The 19,492-nt window shown below is 43.5% G+C and overlaps 1 long non-coding RNA gene across 1 annotated transcript; it reads right to left on the bottom strand.

The window, feature by feature from the left end:
* Positions 1-568: 568 nt before the first annotated feature.
* On the bottom strand, positions 569-18,656 carry LOC116530231. The gene is made up of 2 exons (XR_004259889.1): positions 18,605-18,656; positions 569-702 (listed from the first exon to the last, which is right to left on the bottom strand). It is a non-coding gene; the product is annotated as an uncharacterized LOC116530231 (long non-coding RNA).
* Between the last annotated feature and the right edge of the window lie 836 nt (positions 18,657-19,492).

Raw genomic sequence — 19,492 nt, 5'->3', positions numbered from 1 at the left:
CAGATATTGGTTTCATGCAATGTAACAGAATCATACTAATAAATTTTAATAATTAATAGTAAAATATTAATATTACCTTTTTAAAAATGTACCTTTTAACTCTCATTTTAAAGTTTAGCATATGTGCATGCTTGTTATACAGGTAAACTGTGTCATGGGGGTTTGTTGTTCAGGTTATTTCATCACCCAGGTATTAAGCCAGTATCCATGAGCTATTTTTCTGGATCCTCTCCCTCTTCCACTCTCCACCCTCTAGGAGGTGCCAGTGTGTCTTGTTCCTCTGTATGTGTCTGTGTGATCTCATCATTTAGCTCCCACTTATAGGGAGAACATGTGATACTTGGTTTTCTGTTCCTGCGTTAGTTTGCTAAGGATAATGGTCTCTAGCTTCATCCATGTTCCTGCAAAGGACATAATCTCATTCTTTCTTATGGCTGTGTAGTATTCCATGGTGTATATGTGCCACATTTTCTTTATCCAGTCTGCCATTGATGGACATTTAGGTTGATGCCATGTGTTTGCTATTGTGAATAGCGCTGCAGTGAAAATACACATGCATGTGCCTTTCTAATAGAAAGAAGCATATTCCTTTGGATATCTATCCAGTAACAGGACTGCTGGGTCAGATGATATTTCTGTTTTTAGGCCTTTGAGGAATTACCACACTGTCTCCCACAATTGTTGGACTAATTACACTCCCATCTGCAGTGTATAAGGGTACCTTATTTTCTGCAACCTTGCCATTATCTATCATTATTTGGCCTTTAATAATAGCCACTCTGACGGTGTCTCATTGTGGTTTTGATTTGCACTTCTCTAATGACCAGTGAGGTTGAGCTTTTTTTCATTTGATTGTTGGTCACATGTACGTCTTCTTTAGCAAAGTGTTTGTTCATGTCCTTTGCTCACTTTTTGAAGGGGTTGTCTTTTTCTTGTAAATTTGTTTAAATTATAGATGCTGCACATTAGACCTTTGTTAGATGCATAGTTTGCAAAAATGTTCTCCCATTCTGTAGGTTGTCTGTTCGTTCTGTTCATGGTTTCCTTTGCTGTACACAAGCTCTTTAGTGTAATTAGATCCTATTTGTCAATTTTAGCTTTTGTTGACTTTTAGTGTCTTTTAATTGCTTTTAGTGTCTTCATCATGAAATCTTTGCTGATTCATATGTCCAGAATAGTTATGTCAAGGTTATCTTCCAGGGTTTTTATAGTTTAGGGTTTTTGTAATTTGGGGTTTTACATTGAAGTCTCTAATCCAGCTTGAGTTATTTTTTGTGTATGAGGTAAGCAAGCAGCCCAATTTCAATCTTCCTCATATGGCTAGCCAGTTATCCCTGTACCATTCATTGACTAGGAAGTCCCCCATTGCTTGTTTTTGAATAGGAAGTCCCCCATTGCTTGTTTTTGTCAGGTTTGTCGAAGATGAGATAGTTGTAGGTGTGTGGCCTTATTTCTGGGTTCTGTATTCTGTTCCATTTGTCTGTGTGTCTGTTTTTGCACTAGTAACATGCTATACTGCATCCCTGTAGTATAGTTTGAAGTCAGGTAACACAATGCCTTGCCGCCAGCTTTGTTCTTTTTGCTTAGGATTGTCTTGGCTATTTGGGATTCTTTTTTTTGTTCCATATGAATTTTAAAATAGAATTTTTTTAAAACTTCTGTTTAGAATGTCATTGGTAGTTTCATAGGAATGGCATTGAATCCATAAATTGTTTTGGGCAGTATGGTCATTTAAATGATATTGATTTCCCATCCATGACATTGGAATGTTTTTCCATTTGTTTGTGTTATCTCTGATTTCTCTGAGCAGTGTTTTGTAGATCTTTTGTCACCCTGGTTAGCTGTAGTCCTAGGTATTTTATTTTCATTTTTGTGGCAATTGTAGATGGAATTGCATTCCTGATTTGGCTTGGTTTGACTATTGTTGGTGTATAGGAATGTTAGTAATTTTTGCAGTTTTGTATCCTGAAACCTTGCTGAAGTTGTTTATCAGCTTAAGGAGCTTTTAGACTGAGACTGTGGGGTTTTCTTGATATGGAATTGCATTGTTTTACAGCAGATAGTTCGACTTCTCTTTCTATTTGGATGCCTTTATTTCTTTCTCTCGTCTGACTGCCCTGGTTAGGACTTTCAATACGTAATGAATAGGAGTGGCATCCTTGTCTTCTGTTGTTTTTCAAGATGAATGCTTCCAGCTTTTGCCCGTTCAGTATGATGTTGACTATGGGTTTGTCATAGATGGCTCTTATTATATGAGGCATGTTCCTTCAATACGTAGTTTATTGAGAGTTTTTAACATGAAGCGCTGTTGAATTTAATATTTATTTAATGTACCTTTATTTTTAAATTTACTATCCTCAATCTTTGTAGATATACCTTCTAATGAGCTCAATGATCGGGTAACCAGGAAGCAACCTAAATTTGTCTGAAACTAAATGCAGCTTTCAAAAAAGGTAAGTAGATTTTGTCAAGAAAGAAGAGGACTGGGCATGGTGGCTCACTCCTGTAATCCCAGGACTTGGCTAGGCCGAGGTGGGCAGACTGCTTGAGCCTAGGAGTTGGAAACCAGCCTGAACAACATGGTGAAACCCCATCTCTACAAAAAATAATAAAAAAAAATTATCTGGGCATGGGGGTGGACGCCTGTAGTCTCAGCTATTTGGGAGGCTAAGGTGGGAGAATTGATTAAGCCTGAGAGATTGAGGCTGCAGTAAGCCAAGATCACACAACTGCACTCCAGCCTGGGTGACAGAGAGAGACCCTGTCTCAGGAAAAAATAAATAAAGAAAGAAGAAGAGGAAAGAAGGAGAGATAAGATGCATATGAAGACCATCTTATGAGAGTGACAGGGCAGTAAAATATGATGGACCACAGAGTTAATACAAGAAATTACTAAGAGTCCAGCTTTTATATTGAGTAATGGGTTCACAGGTTTGATATTACTCAAAATAACTAACAAATAGATTATTGAATGAATAATATAAAATAAGAAGTATAAAAAGAACCTAAGCACTTTGAGAGGCCAAGGTGGGCAGATCACCTGAGGTGAGGAGTTTAAGACCAGCCTGGCCAACATGGTGAAACACTGTCTCTACTAAAACTACAAAAATTAGCCAGGTGTGGTGGCACATGCCTGTAATCCCAGCTACTGGGGAGGCTGAGGCGGAAGAATCACTTATATCTGGGAGGTGGCGGTTGCAGTGAGCCCAGATCGTGCCGTACACTCCATCCTGGGCGACAGATGGGACCCTATCTCAAAAAACAAAAACAAAACAAACAAACAAAAAAACCCACCCGTATTCAAATTCCGTGCACTATACTCAGTTAAGGCACATATATTTTCTTGTGCTTTTCCACATTGAGGACACCCGGTTGACGGTTCACGTCTCATCCTTCTCTTTGATTCGTTCAACCCTTCCCAGGTTGCTTTTTTTCTCACTTAAATATTTTTCCCTAGAATTCTTTTACAGTTTCTCACAATTTTAAACTTCTTGATTACTTTAATACTGCACCTGTTAAGTATCTACACATCTTTGTACAGGATTACCCATTGCTGCATAATCATTCCAACACCTGACGGCTTAAAAAGTGTCTTATCTTTTTTTTTTTTTTTTTGAGACGGAGTTTCGCTCTTGTTACCCAGGCTGGAGTGCAATGGCGCGATCTTGGCTCACCGCAACCTCCGCCTCCTGGGTTCAGGCAATTCTCCTGCCTCAGCCTCCTGAGTAGCTGGGATTACAGGCATGCACCACCATGCCCAGCTAATTTTTTGTAGTTTTAGTAGAGACGGGGTTTCACCATGTTGACCAGGATGGTCTCGATCTCTTGACCAGGATGGTCTGGATCTCTTGACCTCGTGATCCACCCGCCTCGGCCTCCCACAGTGCTGGGATTACAGGCGTGAGCCACCGCGCCCGGCAAAAGTGTCTTATCTTTGAGAAATCTGTGCGTTGCCTGGGCTTGACAGGGTGACTGTTGCGTGCCAGCCCTCACTTGGTAATAGATGCTGCCAGGGCTGCTGTCGCCTCTCTGGGACTGGACATCTAAGGTGGGTGGCAGGTCGGGAATGTTGGCTGTCAGCTGGGAATGCAGCAGGGGCTGTTCACACACGCACTGCCCAGGACCTTTTCCTGTGGCTCAGGCTTCTCACAGGTTCTAAGAGCAGAAACTTCACATCTTCTTATAATGTAGCATTTGGAAAACTCAGGAAGTCACTCCTGCTGTTTTCTACTGATCAAATGAGCCACTAAGGCCATAACCAGGGGAGGGGGATTAGACCCCACCTCTCACTGGGAAGAGCAGCACAAAATTAGTGGCTGTATTTACTACATTTCTTCTTACATATCTTTTAATATGCTAGAAGTGTTTTAATTCAATGATGTTTTAAAAATCTTAAGCTTAATTTTAAGATGAAAATATATTCTCACAAGTACATATAGTTTGGATAAAAAGTCACTGCATATTCATCCCATTTAAAGTTTAATATGATTGGCTTCCATAGAATCACTGAACGCGTATGCAATCTGTGATTAAGTAATTAAATGGAAACTGTCCAGTTGACCTTGAGGGAGCATCTGCATGTAGATAGCACACATGGTGATGAACTGGCTGCAAAATATGACCACGATGCATTTGAAGTCAAACACTAAAAGCATTGTTGGGCCATTTGTTCTTTTTATTGAGTGACATTTCTTCCTTTCTTCCTACCTCTGGACAATGAGCATGGCTTTTATCCAGAGACTTTACAGCCACTTAATACTAAACACGTGTGCCCCTACGCCTCCCTTCAAGGTTGGTGTCAGCACCTCTTCCTTGTTGTGGCAGACTATAATTATATTTTTCAAAAAGGATCTCAGTAATGTGCCCTGTCCCATAGGCTCTTTGTTTCTCTTTTAAAATAAGCTTTAGTTTTTGAAAACAGCTTTAGACTATTGATAGGACAACGGTGGAGATGCTACAGCGAGTTTCTAAGTACTCCACACCCATTTCCCTTATGATTAGCATCTGACATTAGTATGGTACATTTGTCGCAGTTAATTAACTTATATTGACGCATTGATTTTAACTGAAGTCCCAACTTTATTCAGGTTTCCTTGCTTTTTACCCAGTGCCCCCGTTGTGCTCCAGGAGCCTACCTAGGATCCTGCACTGCTGTCACGACTTCTTAGCTCCTCGGTTGGGACGTTCTGCATGCACTTTGGCCCTTCTCTCATGGAGAGATGGGGCCTGTTTTCCGCCCCGGCTCTGCCAGGCTACTGACTACAGCGCCGGTGATGCCATGTGACTCCTGATACCCCACCAGAAAAACTATAAGGCTTCCAGCCGTTCCTTTAGGTGACTAGCTCTGGGAGCCCAGTCATGCTGTGAGGAAGCTTAAACCAGCTCACTTGGAGACACCACATGGAGAAGACACGTGTGGATGTTTCTGCTGACAACTCAGCTGTGATTCTGGTCAACATCCCACATCAACTACCAGACATGAGACTTAAGATGTTTCCCATCAATTCCAGCCTCTAATCATTGAGTCACCCCAGAATCGAGTCTTCAGCTGAGGCTCCAGACATCACAGAGCAGAGACAAGCCAATCCCTCCTTGCCTGGTCTGACCTTGACACACAATACGGAAGGAAAATACAGTGGTTATTTTATGACACAAGTGTGGGTTGTTACAAAGCTGTACTAACCAGAGCACTTGATATTTCACAAACTGCTGTAAACCTTTACTGTTATGCAGTTACCTGAGAGGCAGTGAGTGGGAGAGAGGCTTTTCCTGAGAGTAGCTAGGTGCAGAAATCAGTCATAATTGCCACATGCCTGGCATTTTTCCTGTTTTCCCTTTAACCTAACAATGACTTGATTTGTTGTTGCATAATATTTATTGAGTGCCCACCATATACCAGGCATGATTCTAGATGCCTGGGATGCATCAGTGAAGAAAAAAGACCCTCGCACTTGCTGAGCTTCCGCTGCAGCACAGGAACAAGAAATATCATTTGCAAGTTAATGTAAAGCAGCTCAGAAGGTGTTAAATGCAATACAAAAATAATAAATAATGCAGCAGGCCAAGGGAACCAGGAGTCCCATAGGCATCTCAGAATCACATAGGGTGGTCAGAATGGGCCTTCGTGATACATGAGCAAAGGCACTAGGGCGTGACTGAGCCCAGGCCTTCCAGAGAGCAGAACCTGAGGCAAAGATAAGGAAAGGACAGCGTGGAGGTGGAAGCCCAGGACTGTGATGGAGAGCAGGGCAAATGAGCTCAGGACATGAGCAAAGCAATGTGAAGAAGTGCGTTACCAAGAGGAGTCACTCTACCAATGGCCACAGAGAAGGGCAGACGCAGGCATGGCAGTGTGCTCCCCCAGGAGTCCCGTGTTCTCTGGACCACGTGATTCCATGGCATTTGGGAGCCGCCATAGAGAGTGGAGGGGGTGCTGCTCTTTCCTCTCCCAGTGGCCCGTGTTTACCTTAAGGATGGTACTGGCCTGGCACCCAAAGCCTGTACGGCTGGGCGTGGTGGCTCACGCCTGTAATCCCAGCACTTTTGGAGGCTGAGGCTGGCGGATCACAAGGTCAAGAAATCGAGACCGTCCTGGCCAACATGGTGAAACCGCATTCTACTAAAAATACAAAAACATTAGCTGGGCATGGTGGCACGTGCCTGTGGTCCCAGCTACTCGGGAGGCTGAGGCAGAAGAATCACTTGAACCCAGGAGGCAGAGGTTGTAGTGAGCCGAGATTGCGCCACTGCACTCCAGCCTGGCGACAGAGCAAGGCTCGATCTCAAAAAAAAACCCTGTACCATCCTTGGTAATGACTCAGGAGTCCAAACCCACAGCCCCTGTGTGCCTCTCATCTGAGTGCAGAAGCGGACTGGTGGTTGAGCACGGAGTTGGGCATGAGGTTATGTGGGCCTGTGGCTGTGGCTGGGATCCTTGCTAGTAATGCAGAGAATCTGAGAACAGGCTCCAAGTCTGTGTCTGTTATTCTGCAGGTGAGGGGCTTGGCCATGTGGAAATCTGGGTCAAGAACACTCTAGCCCAGGGACGAGCTAGGTCTGGCCATGGTCTGAGCCAGACTGGCTTGTTGGAAAACAAGCAATAAGGCCAGCACGGCTCAAACGTGGGAGGAGGAGGGAGTGTGGGGCACGAAGCTTCTGAGAGGAATGGGGTCCGGTGCACTAGGACCTGTGGGCTTCAAGGACTTTGGCCTTGGTGCTGAATAAAGGCTGACTGATTTGAGTGAAGGATGGCATGGCTTGATTTATATTTTGGAAGATGACTCTGGCTTGTAAATATTCAATGGGGAATGTGTGTTTGGGGGCCTAGAGAAGCAGAGGCACTAGTCAGCGGCCTACCAGGGTAAAAAAGGAGAGTGGGTGGGGGCTGAGAACAGAGTGGTGGTGGGGAGATCGTATGTGGATTTCCTTTGAAGGTGGAGCCCCTTGGCTTTCCTAATGGATTAGCTGTTGGGTGGGAGAGAAGGAAATATGTCAAGATGACTCTGAGCTTTGTGGCGTAACAGGACGGATGAATTGACCTCACTTTGGATGAGGGAGGCAGCGTGTGGAACTGCTTCCTGGGGAGCTAGGAAGTACATGTTTGCACTTGCAGAATGAAGCCATTTTAAGCAGAGACGTTGAATACGTCACTAGATGAGTCGGAGAGAAAGCTGTTGCTCTTCCCTAATTGGGTTGAAACGGAGGCTACGGAAGGTTCATTGGAGCGCTGCTCAGGAGGACTGGGAGCCTGTCCCCTGCCATGGCACAAGCACAATGGGCAGAGCTGGGGCCGGCTACAGATGGTGGAGAAGGCTAGTGGGCCCATCAAACAAATGCAGTGTTGTGGACATTCAATGAGTGCTTTTGACCTAGCCTGTGAAGATGCACATCTGAAGCATGTGGCCTTGTGGCCTCCAGCTGGTCACAGCCTCCCAGGACTGGATGTCACTGAGGCAGGCTGATCTGTATTTGTATACTCTTCTCTCGTTTAGAGCTGTCTTACCTCAAGGATACTATTGACCGCCTTGGCACCACCATGTCCTCACTTTAAAGTGGGAACAGGGGTGACCCTTAGCTCACAGCACTGTTTGAGGAACGGGTCAGATGTTTCCTGAGCACAGCAGAGTCTGCCACTTAGCAAGTGCTTCATAGATGGAAATTGGAGGAGTTACCTTTTATTTTAATTTTTTTAAGAGACAGTCTCACTGTGGCTCAGGCTGGAGTACAGTGGTGTGGTCACAGCTCACTGCAGCCTCGACCTCCTGGGTGCCAGTGATCTTCCTGCCTTAGCCTCCCTAGTAGCTGGGACTACAGGTGCTGCCACCGCACCTGGCTAAGTGTTCCTCAAACAATCTTCAGGCTTTGCCATCCCAAAGTGCTAGGATTCCAGGTGTGCGCCACTCCTCCAGGCTTGGGGGGTTATTATTACTGTTTTAATAGAATGTCTTTATTTCTGATAGCACCTCCCCTAATTTCATAAACTAGGAAAGTGTTTTATTATGTGACTTCTTGTGATGCTTCTGGGTGGGTAGGTTTGCAATGTTTTGGGGATTTTGTTTGTTGATAAAGCCACTTTTTGGGTCTCAGTTGGCAATGATAAATAAACAAAAATAGCTCTGTGGCATCAACTATCCATAGCACTCACTAAAACAGCAGGAAGATGAAAGCCAAAAAGATAAAATGAAGAAAGTTGTATCATTTGGGACTTAATATACTGAGAAAACAACACAAAATTTACACATGATCAAGCCCTCAAGTGCTCAACTAACAGATACAGTGGAGCAGGGAGGTGTGAAAAAGCATTTCTGAGCAACTTCTCTGGGCCAGGATTCATGCTAAGTATCTGATAATTTACCCTCATGAAAGTCTTCAAGGACATCATCAATGTTGTTTATCTGACTAGGGACCTGCGTGTGGGAGACTGTCAGCAGTGTGGGCAGGGCCCTCGCCTGAGTGGAGGACCAGCCAGGGCTCTAATCGGCCGGCTGTCTACACGCTCTGGCTCCCCTCTGACTTCGTCGAGGGGCTTCCAGGGCCATGGCGGAGCAGCGGGCCCAGGCTGCCCTCAGGGGGCAGGAGCCCATCACCCAGAATCCCAGCTGCGTCCATGAAAGGTTTGTGTGCTGCTGAGTCTGCATACGTAATCTTGGAGTGGAAGAGAAGCAAGGGTCAATGTCACTGCGGGACAGAGCTGTCATTGCTGGGAGAGGAGTGGGGTTTTGCTTCACCACTGTAGAAATAGAAAGACTGTTTTTGCACGTTCTTTCAGTGTTCACCAGCAGAAACAGTAGCTTTATTTTTTAAATACATCCTCCCTGTGCTTTAAAACTTTCTATTCAGGGGCTATTTTTTCCTGTTAGTCCTCTTCTGTGTTTTATGACATCCAACTGTCTTAAGACTGTCCAGCTCATGGAAACGAGGCATCCTGCAGCCCTAGCCTGCGACCATCCTATTCAACCGCATCCTTTAGCCCTCAGCTCCAGCCGAAGCTGAGTCAAATCTCCTGGAACCTGCCCGGTCACAGGGCTGCTCGGGAGGCGTGCTGAAAACATTTCATGCTTCTCACGTACCTTCCTTTTCCCTGCAAGACACAACTGAACAGAAGGGACCACCTCCTTTCAACTAAGAGAACAAAGGCTGGTCAGAAACAATCTCATCACCCCTTTGAAACCAGAGGCTCGGCACTAAAACCATTTACAACAGGCCACAGAACGAACTCAGAACCCTCCCACGAGTGCCCTTGGAAGCACATTTTCTAAACTGCTTTACTGGGGAAAAAAGAAAACAGCTACATGACGGCTACTTAGCGCTTTCACTTGAGTGATGGTGTACTGATCTTTTAAGTTAACCTCACAAAAATCTTCTCGGGTTTGGGTTTTTTTTTCTCTTTATGAGATGTGGCACCTTATCTCTGTAAAGTTCCATCAGCCCCCACTCTGTGTAGCCCTGATATCTCGTCCCCCTTTGAATTAGTGCTCTTCTTAAAGTTTTGTTTTGTTTTCAGTTGACACATAATAATTGTACATATTTATGGGGTGCAGTGTTGTGTTTTGACACATGTATACGTTGTGTAATGATCAAATCAGGATAATTAGCATATCTGTCACCTCAAACACTTGCCATTTTTTGTAGTGAGAGCTTTCAAAATTCCTATCTTCTAGCTCTTTTGAAATATACAATACATTGTTTTTAGCTGTAGTCACCGTAGTGTGCAGTGGAGTACAAGGTCTAATTCTCCTTCTCGAACCGTAACTTGCTACCCAGGAGCAGCCTCACCGCTTCCTCCCTTCTACATTATTCTCCCCGGCCTCTGGGACAGCAATCGACAGAACGGAGAGACAACCTACAGAGTGGAGAAAATATCTGCAAACTGACACTATGCATCTGGCAATATCTGAGGTTAATACCAGGGGTTAATATCTGAAATATACAAGGAACTCAAGCAACTCAACAGCAAAAAACCCAAATAATGTGATTTTAGAAGGATTTAAAAATAATCTGATATTAAACACCTGAAAAGAAGACACACAAATGGCCAACAGGTGGATGAAAAAATGCTCGGGATCATGAAGGGGTACAAAGATTCGGTTAGATGCAAGAAATAAGACCTAGTGTTCAAGAGATCAGTAGGTAACTATCGTTAACAATAATGCATTGTACACTTCAAAATAGCTGGAAGAGAAGAATTTGAATGTTTCTGGCATAAAGAAAAGATAAATGTGTAAGGCGATGGATATCCTGGTTATCCTGATTTGATCTTTACACTTTATAGAATTGTACCAAAACATCAAATGTAAACCAAAAATATGTACATCTATTATGCATACATTCAAAAAACACAATGAGTCGTCACCTCGTCAGAGTTTGAATGCTATTACTGAAAAGACAAAAATTAACAAATGCTAGTGAGAATGTGGGAAAATGGGAACTCATACACCGTTGGTGGAAACGTAAATTAGTACGGCCATATGGACAACAGTATGGAGGTTCCTTAAAAGATTAAAAATGGAACCACCATATGACCCAACAATCCTACTACGAGGAATGTATATAAAAACGAAAGCAGTATGTCAGAGATATCCGTACCCCATGTTTATTGCAGCACTATTCACAATAGCCAAGCTATAGACTCAACGTAAATGTTCGTCAACAGATGGATTTTAAAAGTGATATAGGTACACAATGGAATACTATTCAGACATTCAAAAGAATGAAATCCAATCATGTGTGACAATATGGATGAGCCTAGAAGACATTACGTTAAGTGAAATAAGTCCTGCACAGAAAGACAAATACTGCATGATCTCACTCATATGTGAAATCTAAAAGAGTTGATCTCATAGAAGAGTAGAATGCATATTTTTGAATTTTAGACTAGTTTTAGATTTGCAAAAACTTTCAAAGATAGTACAGAGTTCTCATTTACCCATCACCAAGTTTCCTCTGTTGTTAACAACTTACATTAGTACAATGTATTTATTGCAATTAATGAAATAATACTAATACATGATTAACATCCTTACTGTAATTATACTTATAATTAAATTAATTAAATTAAGTCATAGCTAAAGTCCTTACTTTATTGAGATTACCTTAATTTTTACCTATGTGTGTTACTGTGTGTATGTGTGTGTGCATGTATGTGTGTGTGTGGTGTGCGTGTTTGTGTATATGTGGTGTGTGTGTGTATGAGGTGTGTTTGTATTTGTGTGTTTGTATGTGTGTATATTTGTATGATTGTGTATGTGTGATGTATGAGTATGTGTGTATGTGTGTGTGTTAGTGTGTCTGCATGTGTGGTGTGTGTGTGTATGGTGTCTGTGGTGTACATGTGTGTGTATGTGTATATTTGTGTTTGTGTGGTGACATGTGTGTATCTGTGTTATTGTGTGTGTGTGTGTGTGTGTGTGTGTGCGCGCTCCAGGATCCCACCCAGGATATTATACTGCATTTTGTAATCATGCATCTTTAGGCAAAGCTTGGCTGTAACAGTTTCTTATAATTTGCTTGTTTTTGATGACATTGTCAGTTTTCTTGCTTTCTACTGAAACTACTGTTTTTTTTTTTTGTTTGTTTGTTTGTTTTTTTTAGCATGCTCTCTATTGGAGTTTGTAGGATTTCTCATCATTAGAGAAGTCATGGAGTTATGGATTTTGGAAAGAAAAACAACAGATGTGAAGTGTCATTCTGATTACATCGTATCAAGGGTACATGTCATAATAGAGAATCCATTTTTCTTGCCTGCTTCAGTTTCTAGAGGCTGCCTGCACTCCTTGACTTGTGGTTCCCCTTTAGCTGCAAAGCTCCCATGACTGGTAGCAACTTCCTCACATAGCATCACTGTGAAATGGACTCATTTTCTGCTTCTCTCTGCTACTTAAAAGGACCCTTGTCATTACTTTGGGCCCAGCCAGATAATCCATAATACTTTCTCCATTTTAAGGTCATCTGATTAGCAAATTTAATTTCTTCAGCAACTTTAATTTCTCGTAGTCATGTAATCTATCATATTCACAGGTTTCTGAGATTAAGATGAGGAAAAAAAATTAATCTGCCTGCTACAAAACCCAAAACCTGGGTGCCAGGTGTGTTTATTGCTGCTGGAATATCATTGTTTCTAGACCTTCTCAGCAGGCAGAGCAAGGAAACATATGTGTGTTTGCTAACACCTATCTATCCTTCTATCTTAATATTAAGCTAAATATAAATTTACGCTAATGTCTCTAGCTGTAACCCAGCATCTCATGAGTTCTAGCCCTTGATTCTCTACAGCATTCCACTCCAACAGTAAGAAACCTGGCTCCACCTTCTGCCATCCGTTTACTCATTGTTCAATTGAAGTTACGTGTGCAATGGTTTCAGGATCATTTACCCATGTGCCCCATGAGATAACTTCATCAACTAAAACACAGTGCTGATGGGCAATTCCTTTGATTTTAGTCTTTCGCATTCTACTCTTCTCTAAAATTACTTAGGTCAATACCTTGTACCTCCATATCTTTCAGTGAGATTATTTCATACATTTGTAATAGCACTTTTTGGGGCATCATAAATTGAATTCTGGGATTTCCAACCTCTTAGAATAGAAAGAACTGAAACAGAAGGGTAGGATGAGAAACCAGAGTCCAAAAGTCCCTGAGGGTAGGGACATGTTATTTGTAAAAATAGCCCAGCAGCCCAAGCAGTATACCTTCCCAGAACGCCCAGCATCACCGTGACTGTCCACTGAACTCCTAGTCATCTTTTAAAGCCTGCTGTCAATGTAATTCTTTCCTTCAACGTCTTTGTCTTCTTTTCATTCAGGCTAAATGAACTCATGCTGTCCTAACAATGAGACTGCTTCATTTCTAAGCCTAGGGTAAATAGACACCTGTGTGTTCATTGCTGCTCTTCATAAGTGAATCCCACTCTTTCCACTTGCTGCTTCGAGCATGCCTGTCTTGTAAATCTTAACAGGACGTGTTCACATGCCTATCTGTCCTGTTATCCCAAGCATAGCCCAAGGGTGTGTTCTTTCTTTTCAGTATATGCAGGCCACAGGTCTTCAAAAGGTGGTGATAAAGAAAAGTGTGCTCTAACACAACAAATCAAAGAATGACTGCTCTTCCCACTGTAGGTCTGCCACTTCCTCGCTCTCCGCCTCATGCTTCACCATTTGTAGGGTTACTCCTGGCTCCTGCATGTTAGTGGTGGCTGGCTTATCCCATTATCCACCGTGGGGCAGTGACTCCTAGATAGAATGGCCAAATTCATGTTGGGTGAAGGAGGGGAGCTACTCTTCAGAATTATGACATTAGTGTCTCAGTATTGGTCAGGAACCTAGTAATTTCTCAGAGCCGGTTTCAAGGCTCATGCATCTTGTGATGTGTTTCCTCACTACCCTAGTTTCTACTAATATGTTCAATCTCTTAGATAACTCTTAGAGAATGAGCTGCCTTTTTGTGCTTGACACTTGGAACTTTAAAATACCATGCTGGTCACGTTTCCATATGCTGACACCTCCTAAAAAATAATAACTACAAGAGATTAAATTAATTTATTCTCCTCTCTACCTTTCATAGTGCATGTCATGAAATTTTCTATGCAGTAAGTGATCAGTAAATTTATTAGGACTGAGAATAGAAAGTTACCTACTGAAATCAATTCCCCATCAAATGAGTGCTCTTGTCCTAAGAATACCTGCCCTCTGGCCTTATCTAACACAGAAGTAACACACATTCATCACTTCCCAACATGGAAAACTAAACACATGGGTTTCCACATTTTCATAGGTATTAGGCAAGCCAGTGTCTTTACCTGGGCTCTGTCAAAAGCAGAGCCTGACACGTCATTCTGGGTGTAGGTACTTTATTTAAGAGGTGATCCCAAGGAGGATAAACGAGGGGAAGGAGACAGGAACAGACAGGAAATCAATAGAGGAACATAATGGAGCTGGTTATTGCTGTGGGCAATGGCGTTTGTCTAAGTAGTGATCCTCTGAGAAGCCCTGTACAAGTCATCTAAAAGTCAGCCCTTTAAAGATGGGACATTTATGCACCAGCTGCTAGTCCTCATTGGCAGTGATTGTGCCTGGGACACACACCAACAGCATCACCATCCCCGTCCCACATTCCCAGGCTGTACCGGTAGGGTCAGTTGGCTTTGGAGAGAGGCCCGAGGTACAGGCAGCTAGCCCACTGTGTGTTTGCTAACATCTGTCTATCCCTCTATCTTTATATTAAGCAAAATATAACTTTACGCCGATGTCTCTAACTCTAACCCAGCATCCCATGAGTTCTAGCCCTTGATTCTCTACAGCATTCTACTACAAGAGTGAGAAGCCTGGCTTGTGGTGGGAGCTAGCCACGTGCACGGACGTACCCTGCACCGTTTGATTGGGCCAAGGGGCTGCCTTGTGAGGGATAAATGACATCTGCTATGCAAAACATTGCTTGATTTTCGGAAAGGTAAGCTAATAGTCTAAAAGTGTCATCTAAGTCTCAGCTGGGATCTGAGATTAGATTTTCATTAAAAAAATTTTATCCCAAGCGTTAGTTTTAAGTGTGTACTCTTCTAAATTTGAATTTCATAAGATTTGATTTATGTCATTCTGATTTAATACTATGCTTTGGCAGCAATCCACAGGAGTTTTTGAACACAGGAATTACAGCATTTACCAAGGCCCAGTTTCTCGACTGGTGAGCGATTATGTTTGAGCCGGTAATGCGCTAATCTGCAAATGTGCACTCTTTAGCAAAGGACGTGTTATACTGGATTTGTCCTTTCGGAGCTACTCACCCACAATAGGAGAGGCCAGAAGCCATACTCTTCACCACGACTGTGAGAAGCAAGTCTGGGAGGGCAGCCCTGGCATCCTTGAGGACCTCTGTGATCATACTTCTCTGATGGCCGGAACTTACATTGGCGATGACAGCCACTCAATTAAGACAGCTCAGTGCAGTGGGATCTAAGTGCAGTGCAGGATCTAATTACTGGCATGCAGTAATCAGATCCTGGGTGACAGGGGCCAGGAGGCGGCACTCAGCCACCAAAGACGAGGTAGGCATGGCTACGCTAATGGATGGCAGGGCCAAAGCAGCAATCAAGTAGACTGACTCCAAAGCACCTATGGCATCAGCTCGTTGATCGTGGCATTCCTAGAAGTGAAATAGACAGGAAGTCTACTAAATTCATAAGTGATTTTAATAAACAGAAAAGTTCTAGGTCAACTGAGTAAAAATCTAACCTGAAACATAAAAACAGAGAATCAAGGTCCCTCAATCAATTTCCACACCAAAGCCAGTTTACAGACCCAGAGCCCCTCGAATGAAGGGGAGGACAGGTCACCTGGAAGAAGGATCGTGGCAGTCCCAAAAGTCTGTGCTGTTAATCTAGCTTCTAGTCTTCCCCAAATGGAGACATGTATGTATATATCAGGGTAACTATGCATTTGGGAAAAGAAAGGAGACCTTTCAGAGACTGCTAGTCACTAACTCTGAGCAGACACTAATTCCAGGAGACCCAAAATTTCACTGTGGCCCACCAATCAGATCTGGGTCTTTTTTTGATGGAGTTGGGTCGGGGGAGGGATTGAGATGATCAGTGGAATTTTAGCTCAGGTCCACCTCACAGTGGGCCCAGTGGGTCCCACAGCCCATCCTGTGGTTATTTTCTGTTCTGGAATGCATGATTGGAATAGGCATACTTAGTAGCTTTCAGAATCCTCACCCAACTGGTTCCCTAACATGTGGAATGAGGGCTATTGGAGTAGGAAAAGCCAAGTGGAAGCCAATAGAACTGCCTCTAGCTGGGAAAATAATAAACCAAAAGCAACTCCACATTCCTACACGGCTGGCAGAGATTAGTGCCACCATTAGGGACTTCAGGGATACAGGGGTAGTGATTCCTGCCACACGTATTCACTGGCCGATTTGGCTTGTGCCCAAGACAGACACATGGTGGAGGCTGGTCGTGGCTTATCATAAGTTAACCAGGCAATGGCTCCATTGCAGCTGCTGTATCAGATGTAGCTGCATTGTTTAAGTGAAGTAACACATCCCTGGGTCCTGGTGTGCAGCTACTGATCTGGCCAGTTCCTCTTTCTTCTTGCCTGTTTGTTAAGTCCACGAGGAGCAGTTTGCTTTCAGTTGTCAAGGTCACCAACACATCTTCACTGAGCTTCCTTAGGGCCTATCAACACCACACTTGTTTGCAAGGATCTTAATTGCCTTTCCCTTCCACAGGATATCACATTAATTAACATCATTAATGACACTATGCTTACTGGACCTAGTGAGAGAGGAGTAGCTATGACTCCAGACTTACTGGTAAAAGATTTGTGTACCAGAAGGTGGGAAATAAATCCAAAAAGAATTCAGAGCCTTCTACCTCAGTGAAATGTCTAGGCTTCCTGTGGTGTAGGGCCTGCTGGAATATCCCTTCTAAAGTGAAGGGTAAGTTGTTGCACTTGGCCCCTCCTACAACCAAAAAAGGGGCACAATGCTTTGTGGACCTCTTTGGAATCTGGAGGCAACATATTCCTCCTCTGGGTTATTCATCCCATTTATCTCGTGACCCCAAAAGCTTCAAGGTTTGAGTAAACAAGAGCAGAACAAGAGAACACTTTGCAGCAGGTTCAGGCTGCTGTGCATGGGACCCAGAAAACCCAGGGGTCCTCAGAGTGTCAGTGGCAGACGGGGATGCTGCAAGGAGTCTTTTGCAAGCTCCTGGAGGGGAATCACAGTGAAGGCCCTTAGGATTTTGGAGAAGATCCCTGCTGTACCCCGTGAATAACTACTCCCTTTTTGAGAAACAGCTTAGTATAGGCCGAGCACTTAGCCATGGGTCACAAAGTTACCATGCAGCCTTGGTTGTCCATCATGAGCTGATTGTTATCTGAGCAACGAGCCATAAAGTAGGGTGTTCACAGCAGCACTCCATCACCAAATGGAAGTGGTATATATGTGATTGGGCCCAGGCAGGCTCTGAAGGCACAAGCAAGTTACATGACGAAGTCCCCCAAATGTCCATGGTCCCCACTCTTGCTATGCTGCCTTCTCTCTCCCAGCCTGCATGTGTGGCCTCGTGAAGAGTTCCCTAGAATCGGTTTAAGGATGAAGAGAAGACTCAGGCCTGGTTTACAGATGGTTCTGTACAATATGCAGGCACCGTCTGAAAGTGGAGGCTGCAGCACCACAGCCCCATTCTGGGACATCCCTGAAGGACAGCAGTGAAGAGAAATCCTCCCAGTGGGTAAAGCTTTGAGCGGTATACTTGATTGTACTCATTGCCTGGAAGGAGAAATGGCCAGACATGGGAAACAAGCTGATTCATGGGCTGTGGTCACTGGTTAGGCTGATGGTCAGGAACTTAGAAGGAACATGATTGGAAAAATGGTGATAAGGGAGTCGGGAAGAGGTATGTAGATAGACATCTTTGGAGGTGAAAAAGGTATGGGAAGATATTTGTGACCTATGTGAATGCTTTATTTTTTATTTTTATTGTATTTTAGGTTCTGGGGTACATGCGTAGATCATGCAGGGCTGTTGCATAGGTACTCACATGGCAAGGTGGTTTGCTGCCTCCTTCCCCTGTCACCTATATCTGGCATTTCACCCCATGTTATTCCTCTTCTACCTCCCCACCCCGCTACTGTCCCTTCCCTAGTCCCCTCTCCGACAGACCCCAGTGTATGATGCTCCCCTCCTTGTGTCCATGTGTTCTTATTGTTTAACACCTCCCTATGAGTGAGAACAGGTGGTGTTTGATTTTCTGTTCTTGTGTCAGTTTGCTGAGAATGATGATTTCCAGATTCATCCATATTCCTACAAAGGACACAAACTCATTGTTTTTCATGGCTGCATAATATTCCATGGTGTATATGTGCCACATTTTCCCTGTCCAGTCTATCATCAATGGGCATTTGGGTTGGTTCTAGGTCTTTGCTATTGTAAATAGTGCTTCAACGAACATACGTGTGCATGTGTCTTTATAATAGAATGCTTTATAATCCTTTGGATATATACCCAGTAATGGGATTGCTGGGTCAGATGGTATTTCTATTTCTAGGTCCTTGCGGAATTGCCACACTGTCTTCCACGATGGTTGAACTACCTTGCACTCCCACCAACAGTATAAAAGTGTTCCTATTTCTCCACATCCTCTCCAGCATCTGTTGTCTCCAGATTTTCTGATGATTGCCATTCTAACTGGCATGAGATGGTATCTCAATGTGGTTTTGATTTGCATTTCTCTAATGACCAGTGATGGTAAGCCTTTTTTCATATGTTTGTTGGCCTCATATATGTCTTTTGAAAAGTGTCTGTTCATATCCTTTTGGATGGGTTTGTTTTTTCTTTTCCTGTAAGTCTGTTTTAATTCTTTGTAGATTCTGGATATCAGCCCTTTGTCAGATGGGTAAACTGCAAAATTTTTTTCCCATTCTGTTGGTTGCCGGTTCACTCTAATGATTGTTTCTTTTGCTGTGCAGAACCTCTGGAATTTAATTAGATCCCATTTGTCTATTTTGGCTTTTGCCGCCATTGCTTTTGGTGTTTTAGTCATGAAGTCCTTGCCTATGCCTATGTCCTGAATGGTTTTGACTAGGTTTTCTTCTAGGGTTTTTAAGGTGTTAAGTCTTATGTTGAATGCCTTCTAATAGGTGACCTTAGCAGAGCAGAAATCTAACAATCAAGTGGATAGGATGACCCAGTCTGTAGCTATTGGTCCGCCTCTTTCCCCAGCCACCCCTGTAATTGCCAAATGGGCTCATGAACAAGGTGGCCATGGTGGCAGGGTTGGAGGTTTACATGGGCTCAGCAACGTATACTTCCACTCACAAGGCCGAGCTGGCTACAGCCACTGCTGAGTGTCTAATTGGCCAGGAGCAGAGACCTACACTAAGTGCCCAGTACGATATCATGCCCTGGGGTGATCAGTCAGCTACCTGTGGCGGGGTGATTACAGTGAACAGCTTCCATCATGGAAGGGGTGATGTTTAGCCTTAGTGGAATAG

This window comes from Sapajus apella, unplaced genomic scaffold, assembly GCF_009761245.1.
Source record: "Sapajus apella isolate SASKATOON/1434 unplaced genomic scaffold, GSC_monkey_1.0 scaffold65, whole genome shotgun sequence".
In the NCBI taxonomy this organism is placed as follows: domain Eukaryota; kingdom Metazoa; phylum Chordata; class Mammalia; order Primates; family Cebidae; genus Sapajus; species Sapajus apella.
This window is presented reverse-complemented; position numbering and strand designations above follow the sequence as displayed.